Genomic DNA, 9,685 nt, shown 5'->3' on the forward strand with positions numbered 1-9,685 from the left:
GAGGCGCTGCATGAGGCTAGACACCACGCGCTCGCCGGAGGCGGTGAAGAAACCCGTCCGGATATGAACTCCAGCATGCACAGCTGCTGGCCCCACGGTGGGTGCCAACTGTCGTCGTGGTGAACAGACAGATGCCATAGGATGGCTTAAGTTGGGGCTGAATGTGCGCAAGAGGATCCGAAGGAGGGTAAGATGAAGAGGTCAAGCAAGAACTCAAACACGAACTCAGGCAAGAACCCAAACAAGAGCAAGAAGGAAGACACGGGCGATCTACCCAGGTTCAGGGCCCTCTTGAGGTGGTAACACCCCTACTCCTGCATGTTCTATCTATAAGAACACACAAGGGAGCTACAATGGTGAATCTGCAGCACTTGGGCTGAAGGAAGAAGAAGGAGGCAAGTAAACCGTACGGCTCTAGCTCTCGCTTCCCTCCTCTATCTTTCTCTCTAAGTGAAATTGATCGATCCCCTCTCCTGGGAGCCCCTCCTCTCCTTATATAGTGGAGAGGAGGCTTACAAAGGAAGAAACCCTAGGGGAATCTTTGCCTATCTAAGCTACTTTATAAAGCTTCTTTGGCCGTAGGCATGACGTTCCCCTCTGCTTGGCTTGTCTGGTGACCCTGCTTGGTCGGCCTATGGCACTTTGTTCGTCATCCTTCAGCTTTGGCTTCAGGGCTTCGTTTAAAGCTGAACCTGCTCACATCCTCTTCGTCCTTCGACCAGGACCGGATCCTTGACCCTCTAGGGACCGTTAGTCCTATACCGGACCCCTCCTGGACTCAACCGGAGTAATCCGGCGGTGCCCCTTTTACCATCTTCGCCATTCGCCCAACCTTCTGATATCCGGTTTAGCTCAGGCCGGTTACCTTTGATCAGGCATACTCTTTGGGTATACCGGATCCCATATCCTGGTTACTTCTTGAACCTGGTCTCCAACACTTTCGGTTGTAAACATACTTATCCGGTTTATTCATGTAAACCGGTTGCTTAGCTTATCATAATTAGATTACTTCGTCTTACTATTGGCCTACCGGGGGTCATCCCCCAACAGAAGCCTAAATTTTTGCTTGGTGCACCAACTGAGTTGGGTACATGTCGACCTGCATGTGCATGCTCGCCGCGTGTCCCTGACTTCCTACGCGTGGCAACGCGGTCGGGTCCGCTCTCCTTCCAGGCTATACCAGGAGACAGAACAGATCTGGACACATAACAACCAGAACTCTCTAGTCTGCCTCTTTCACGAAGAAGTTCTTTTTGCTGTGCTACTCTCTAGTCTTCCCCATCCCGGCGATTGTGTGCACAGCCGTCTGGGAGAGCAGGCCTCTGAAACCCCGTCGGTTGAGATCCTGTATCGGGAGGCGGGCGATAAGGTTTTTGGGGAGCATCTCGGCGCGACTGCTCGCTGTTGTTCGTGTTCTTCTTCGCCGGTTTGGCTGCTTCATCGACGAATCCGACTACACCATGTGCGACATCAACAATTCCCATGGTCGCGATGTACGTGCTTTTCCTCTCCTACCTTGCACTGCTACTTGTTCCATGTTCAGATCTGATGCATGTGCTTAGTCTGATGTGTGTGGTTAAGTATGCTTGTGCATCTGTAATGTTGTTTTCGGTAATTAAACTCACACGGAAATTGCCTAATATTCTAACACTATATTTCTGTATATATGGTGTGATTCACAGAGTTGCGGGAATTCAGACTATGTATGTGTGGATTTTTAGAAGCAGAGTTACAGGGAATTCAACAATTGTAACTTCTAACTTGACTCTATTGCATCTGGTCAAGTCTATTTTCTATAGCTTTAACTGGGGATTGCTTCCACGTACTCCTACAAAACATGCTTTACTGGAAAGGGGCTGCTTTCACTTCTGAAGTTCATATTTTATTCCTGGTTCCGTGTACAAAAACCTATTTTACTCGTGGTTGTACAACTGAAACATGTCGCTTGGTGTGCCAAAGTGATGCTGCAAGTCGTGTGTGTTTCATCTGCACAAAGTAATAATATCATTGGTTGTTTCATGTACTACGGTGGCGGATGAATCCTGTTGGCTGTTGTATTTGGGAGTTGTTACCTTATTTATGCATCCAGAAAAAGAACATCATGCCGGCCGTCGCAGAAAAGCTTTGTGCTGTGACCGAAGATATTCCCTGGCGAGAGCGCCTCCGGCTGGCGAAGTGCTCATTCTGGGCTTTGGCGTGGCGAAACTGGACAGTGCCCAGTAATGATTCCCAGAAGTCTGCTCTGGCTTTCGCCATTCGGCCAATTTCGAGTTCCCGCCGGGTCATTTCTGCAGAGCGGCTACCTAGGCCTCCAAGTTCTGAAGCATCACTTTGTGTTCCATCTCATACAAGAGAGCATGCTCAGAGTTGGATCATCTACTCCGTAGATATTATGCTCTAATACATCGTGGAGCATTAGGCCTGGCAGCTTTTGCAAAATTTAAAGCAGCCAATCCGCACGGCGGAGGACAACGTCCTCCGTCCAATGATGAAGTGACCTCTAATTCTCACATGGCATTTCTATACACTGGTGGAAAAACAGGCTTCGGGTGAGCCCCATAAGTCGCGATGCTGCAGGATCCGCGACAAATGGTACCTTTAGTCGCGGTTCGGGAGGAGAACCGCGACCAAAGGCCTGGGCCCAGGGCGCTCGGTGGCCAGCCGGTGCACGTGGGGGGTCTTTAGTCGCGGTTGGCCAGGCCAACCGCGACTAAAGGTGCCCGAAGGCCTTTAGTCGCGGTTGGCCAGGCCAACCGGGACTAAAGCCCCTCCCCTATATATACCCATCCAGCAGCCAACACTTAGCCATTTGGTGCCATTCTCTTCACAAGCTCACAAGTGGGTGTTAGGTTTGCTTTTGGTTCCTCTTATGCACATAAGGTGTTTGATGAAATGCCCCAAGAGCATGAAACAAACATGATATGAAGTGTTGGAGCCACACTTGAGCTTTCTCATTTATTTTTTCCTCCTCGATCGCGGTTAGCAACTTGAACCTTTGATGTGTCGTTGATAAAATGTGCATGTGTGTGTAGTTCATTGTTTAATTTATATTGTTTGTAGCTAGTTAGTTTAACAAATGCATGATGGTTAATTATATATTTTATATTATAATAATGCAGATGAATCGACAATGGATGTACGGTAACCGACTCTCCGGCGAGTTCAGTGCGGGTTTGAAAGATTTCCTCGTAGTGGCTAATGCGAACAAGCAGGAGGGTTTTGTTATCTGTCCATGTGTTAAATGTAAGAATCGGAAAGGGTTACTCTTCCTCAAGAGATGTTCACATGCACCTGCTTCGGCACGGTTTCATGCCAAGCTATAATTGTTGGACCAAGCATGGAGAAAGAGGGGTTATAATGGAAGAAGATGAAGAAGGGGATGATTTCATCGATGAAAGCTATCTTGCTCATTTCGGTGATACTTTCATGGAGGATGCTGAAGGTGAAGGGGAAGGTGAAGGGGAAGGTGAAGAAGAGGCACGTGATGATCCCGTTGATGATCTTGGTCGGACCATTGCTGATGCACGGAGACGCTGCGAAACTGAAAAAGAGAGGGAGAATTTGGATCGCATGTTAGAGGATCACTGGAAGGCGCTGTACCCCGGATGCGATGATGGTCTGAAAAAGCTGGGCTGCACACTGGATTTGCTGAGATGGAAGGCACGAGCAGGTGTAGCTGACTCGGCATTTGAAAACTTGCTGAAAATGTTGAAGAATATGTTTCCAAAGAATAACGAGTTGCCCGCCACTACGTACGAAGCAAAGAAGGTTGTCTGCCCTCTAGGTTTAGAGGTTCTGAAGATACATGCATGCATCAACGATCGCATCCTCTACCGCGGTGAATACGAGAATTTGAATGAATGCCCGGTATGCACCGCATTGCGTTATAAGATCGGAGGCGATGACCCTGGTGACGATGTTGAGGGCCGAAACCCGGGAAGAGGGTTCCCGCCAAGGTGATGTGGTATGCTCCTATAATACCACGGTTGAAACGTCTGTTCGGGAACAAAGAGCATGCCAAGTTGTTGCGATGGCACAAAGAGGACCGTAAGTCGGACGGGGAGTTGAGACACCCCGCAGATGGAACGCAATGGAGAAAGATCGACGAGAGAGTTCAAAGATTTTGCAGTGACGCAAGGAACATAAGATTTGGTCTAAGTACGGATGGCATGAATCCTTTTGGCGAGCAGAGCTCCAGCCATAGTACCTGGCCCGTGACTCTATGCATCTACAACCTTCCTCCTTGGTTGTGCATGAAGCGGAAGTTCATTATGATGCCTGTGCTCATCCATGGTCCGTAGCCACCCGGCCACGACAGCGATGTGGACCGCAGGCCATTAGTTGATGAACTTTTACAGCTGTGGGGCAGACCTGGTGTCCGTGTGTGGGATGAGCACAAAGAAGAGGAATTTGACCTACGAGCGTTGCTTTTCGTAACCATCAACGATTGGCCTGCTCTTAGTAACCTTTCGGGACTGTCAAATAAGGGATACAATGCATGCACGCACTGCTTACATGAGACTGAAAGTGTACATTTGCCAAATTGTAAGAAGAACGTGTACCTTGGGCATCGTCGATTTCTTCCGAAAGGTCATCCAGTAAGAAAGAAAGGCAAGCATTACAACGGCAAGGCAGATCACCGGCCGAAGCCTGCGGAACACTGCTTGGTGCTTGAGGTATTTGATATGGTCAAGGGTTTGAAAGTCATCTTTGGAAAGGGTCTGGCGGACAATCAGTTCCGAAGGGAGCTGACGGGCACGTAGCCATGTGGAAGAAGAAATCTATATTGCAGGAGCTAGAATATTGGAAAGTCCTAGAAGTCCGCTCTGCAATCGACGTGATGCACGTTACGAAGAATATTTGCGTGAACATCCTAAGCTTCTTGGGCGTGTATGGGAAGTCAAATGATACAAAGGAAGCACGGCAGGACCAGCAAAGTTTGAAAGACCACGATGACCGGCATCCAGGAACGGTTTCAAGGTCGTGCCAGCTACGCTCAGACCAAAGAAGAGAAGGTCATCTTTTTTGAATGCCTGAGCGGTATGAAGGTCCCGTCAGGATTCTCGTCCAATATAAAGGGAATAATAAACATGGCGGAGAAAAAGTTCCAAAACCTGAAGTTCTCACGACTGCCACGTGATTATGACGCAATTGCTTCCGATTGCTTTGAGGGGCTCTGCCGGAAAATGTTCGATCGCCCATTGTGAAGCTATGTGCATTCCTCAATGCAATCTCTCGAGAAGGTAATCAATCCGTAAGTTCTACCACGATTCTGAACGATGTGATCCAATGTCTTGTCGATTTCGAGTTGGTGTTCCCGCCATCCTTCTTCAATATTATGACGCACCTCTGGTTCACCTAGTCGATGAGATTTCCATTCTCGGTCCTGTATTTCTACACAATATGTTCCCCTTCGAGAGGTTCATGGGAGTATTAAAGAAATATGTTCGTAACCGTGCTAGGCCAGAAGGAAGCATCGCCAAGGGCTATGGAAATGAGGAGGTAATTGAGTTTTGTGTTGACTTTGTTCCTGACCTTAAGCCGATTGGTCTTCCTCAATCGCGGCACGAGGGGAGACTAAGTGGAAAAGGCACGATCGGAAGGAAATCAATGATATGTATGGACGGCAATTCTTCGACTGAAGCACACCACACGGTTCGACCAAGTCCAGCTTGGGTGCTCCGTGCTTTGTGTTGCACAAGAAATTTTTACGCTCGGACAACCACAGGAAGCCTGAATCCTGGATTAGGAAGGCCCACATGGAGACTTTCGGCGGTTGGTTGAGAAAACATTTAATGAGTGACAATAAGGTTGTAGATCAGCTGTACATGTTGGCCAAGACACCATCTTCGACTATAACGACTTTCCAAGGGTACGAGATAAATGGGAATACATTTTACACGATCGCCCAAGATAAAAAGAGCACCAACCAAAACAGTGGTGTCCGCTTTGATGCAGCAACCGAGAATGGGCAAAAGGTCACATATTATGGTTACATAGAGGAGATATGGGAACTTGACTATGGACCCTCCTTTAGGGTCCCTTTGTTCCGGTGCAAATGGTTCAAGCTAACAGGAGGTGGGGTAAAGGTGGACCAGCAATACGGAATGACAATGGTGGATTTCAACAATCTTGGTTATCTTGACGAACCATTCGTCCTAGCGAAAGATGTCGCTCAGGTTTTCTATGTGAAGGACATGAGTAGCAAATCGAGGAAACGGAAAGATAAGAAAACGATCAGTACATCATGCGATGATTCAAAGCGCCACATTGTTCTTTCGGGGAAAAGAAACATCGTGGGAGTGGAGGACAAGACAGACATGTCAGAAGATTATAATATGTTTGCTGAAATTCCGCCCTTCAAAGTGAACACCGACCCAAGCATTAAGTTAAATGATGAGGATGCTCCATGGATACGGCACAATCGTAAGCAAGCAGGGACACAAGGGAAGAAATGATGTGTAATAATTTATTGTACCAAACTTTGTTGAATGAATCATGTGAATTATATTACCCGTGATGTGTTTGGTGTCCATTTTCGAATGATTCAATTGACTCGAGATAGCACTGATGATACATGAAATTTGGAGTGACTAAGTCATACTCCTGCATGCATACATGAAATTTGGAGTGACTAAGTCATACTCCTTCATACAGGAAATTTGGAGTGACTAAGTCATACTCGTGCATACATGAAATTTGGAGTGATTTAGTCATACTCGCCTAGGCGTATAATATGCATACTCGTAGTCTTCATAGCCGCCGCCGTTGTGCGGTAGTCGTCGCCTTCTAAGTTGCCGGCATCGTCGTCGCTTTCTTGTCGTCTGCCGTCGGGCGGCGCTCGTGGCTCAAGCGAGGGTAGCGCAGGCGGGGGATATCGCCGGCCGTGATGTAGTCCATGACGCTCTGCAGAGTCCGGCCGTACCACCATAGCCTGAGGGCAAGGGTAGTTCGAGGCGCAAAGGTGCTGCACCTGCTGTTTGGTTTGAGTGGGTGCGGTGCATGCAATTAGAGAGTGATGAGAGATTGTAGAGATGTGATGTGGCCAAGGCGGGCTACCTATATGTACCGACAAATGGCGGGGAAAAATGGGAGCGGGAAGACAGACGCGGGAAGAAAGAGGCGGGGAGAAAGTGGCGGGAAGAAATTGGCGGGAAAAATTGGCGGGAAGAAAGAGGCCGAAAGAAATTGGCGGGAAACAATTGGCGGGAAGAAAGAGGCGGGAAGACGGGGAAGAAATGGCGGGAAGACGAGGAGGTAAGAGGGGGTAGGCGGAAAGAGGCGGGAAGAGGTGGTTTTAAAATTTTGAATTGAATTAGTTTTATTTTTCTGAATTTTTTGATATATTATTTGTATTTTAAGATTTTGAATTGAATTAGTTTTATTTTTCTGAATTTATTGATATATTATATGTATTTTTAAAATTTTGAATTGAATTAGTTTTATTTTTATGAATTTTTTGATATATTATATGTATTTTTAAAATTTTGAATTGAATTAGTTTTATTTTTATGAATTTTTTGATATATTATATGTATTTTTAATATTTTGAAATGAATTAGTTTTATTTTTCTTAATTTTTTGATATATAATTTGTATTTTTAATATTTTGAATTGAATTAGTTTTATTTTTCTGAATTTATTGATGTATTATTTGTATTTTTAAAATTTTGAATTGAATTAGTTTTATTTTTATGAATTTTTTGATATATTATATGTATTCTAAACATTTCTGAAATGAAATAATTTTGAAAAAAGGCCTTTAGTCGCGGTTGGCACGGCCAACCGCGACTAAAAGGTCCTCTCGCGAGGAACCGCAAATTGGGCGAAAAAAAATCCTTTAGTCGCGGTTGGGGTCACCAACCGCGACTAAAGGGTACCCTTTAGTCGCGGTTGGGCTCCCCAACCGCGACTAAAGGTTGGAGCTATAAATGCCCGCGCGCGGCGCCCGCGCCACTTCTTCTTCTCCGCGCGCCCATCGTCTTCTCCGCGAGTGCTGCCCGACCGAGACGCTGCCGCGCCCCGCCTTCGACGCCGTCGCCGCCTCCGCCGCGCCTCGACGACCTCGCCGCGGCCCTCGCTGCCGCGCCCTTGCCGAACGGAGTCTCCGCCGCCGCCAAGGTAACGGCCGGCGCGCCCTCGATCGCTTTGCCGCGCGCGCGAGCGCGCGAAGACCCCCGCCGCGCGCCCCTAGCCTCGCACCGCCGCCGTCGCCGTCCTAGCCTCGCCCGCCGCCGCCGTCGCCTCGCCTGCCGCCTCGTCGCCTCGCTGCCGCGCCGTCGCGCGCGCCGGCCGGCCGACGATTCTGAGAGAGAAAGAGAGGAGGGGAGAGAAAGAGAGAGAAGATATGAGCAGCCGGCCTTTTTTTGTTTTTTGTTTTTTGTTTTTTTAGTAAACAGATCTTAACTAATAACAAAACAAAAACAAATATAAAAATAACTAAAATTTGATTTTAAAAAACTAAAAATTGACTTAAAAAGTTTGTCTAAAAAAAACGAAAATTTGACTTAAAAAAAGTAAAATTTGACTTAAAAAAACTTGCGCGCTCGCCCGTGTGTATACGGAGGGCGCCGCGCGACCCTCTCGCGCTAGAGAGAAAGAGAGAGAAAGGAGGGACCGCCACCGCCACCGCCATTTCGCCACCGCCCTTTCGACACCGACCCCGCGTGTATACGGAGGGGGCGACGAGACGCCTTCGCCGCCCCCTCCGTATACGCGCGGGGTTTTTTTTTGTTTTTTTACGAGAGAGAGAAGGATCGGCACCGCCACCACCACCGCCACCACCACCACCACCGCCACCGCCACAAAATTTAGACTTAATGATCAAAATTTTAAATTAAAAAAATTTTATTTGGGATCGCGAGGCGGCGAGGGTTATGTGTCCTCGGCACCGCCACCGCCCTCTCGGTCACCGCCACACCGGTCTCTCGGTCACGCGGTCACTGCGTCCCCCCTTTCGCCACCGCCACCGGTCTCTCGGTCACGCGGTCACTGCGTCCCCCTTTCGCCACCACCACCGTTCTCTCGGTCACGCGGTCACTGCATGCGAGGCGAGGTCGATCGTCCGCATATACACATCTAATACACGCGTCCCCCTCTCGCCTCCTCGTCGCCCTCTCTCTTTATATGTAGAAGAGATGTGATAATGCTGGCATATACACAATTAATTTGTTTTGACTACATGTTTTCGGGATCGACATATGGCGGACGATAGAGCTGACCCGATTCTGGACAACTATGATCCGGACGCTGAAGACCATATGTTCGGCATCATAAAAGGCGATATTCCATATGTGCCGACCGGAGAAGAAGAAGATGATATCTCTTCTTATCTGAACCTTGAGTGTGAAGATGAAGGGCGCCACAAAGAAGTTGCATGATGCCGAAGAAACGTCGATAAACGACGATCTTCAATTGGAAGTAGCAACCACCTCCGGCGCCGAGGTATATATATATATATACATATTGAGCGTACGGTGATACAACTAACTGATTTGAATAAATGTGTGTGTACTAACACGCGCGACTCTCTTTCTTATTTTAGCCCTCGGCGGATCGTCGAAAAATCGAGTACGTCGTCAAAGCGTGGCGCAACCAAGACGATGAAAGCAGGAGAAACATGCACCATCGATGTTGTCGACGAAGAAACCGGCAGGCAGCTGGAGCCCAGCAAGAACGCCACCAA

The sequence above is a fragment of the Lolium perenne genome, chromosome 3 (genome assembly GCF_019359855.2).
Source record: "Lolium perenne isolate Kyuss_39 chromosome 3, Kyuss_2.0, whole genome shotgun sequence".
NCBI lineage: Eukaryota > Viridiplantae > Streptophyta > Magnoliopsida > Poales > Poaceae > Lolium > Lolium perenne.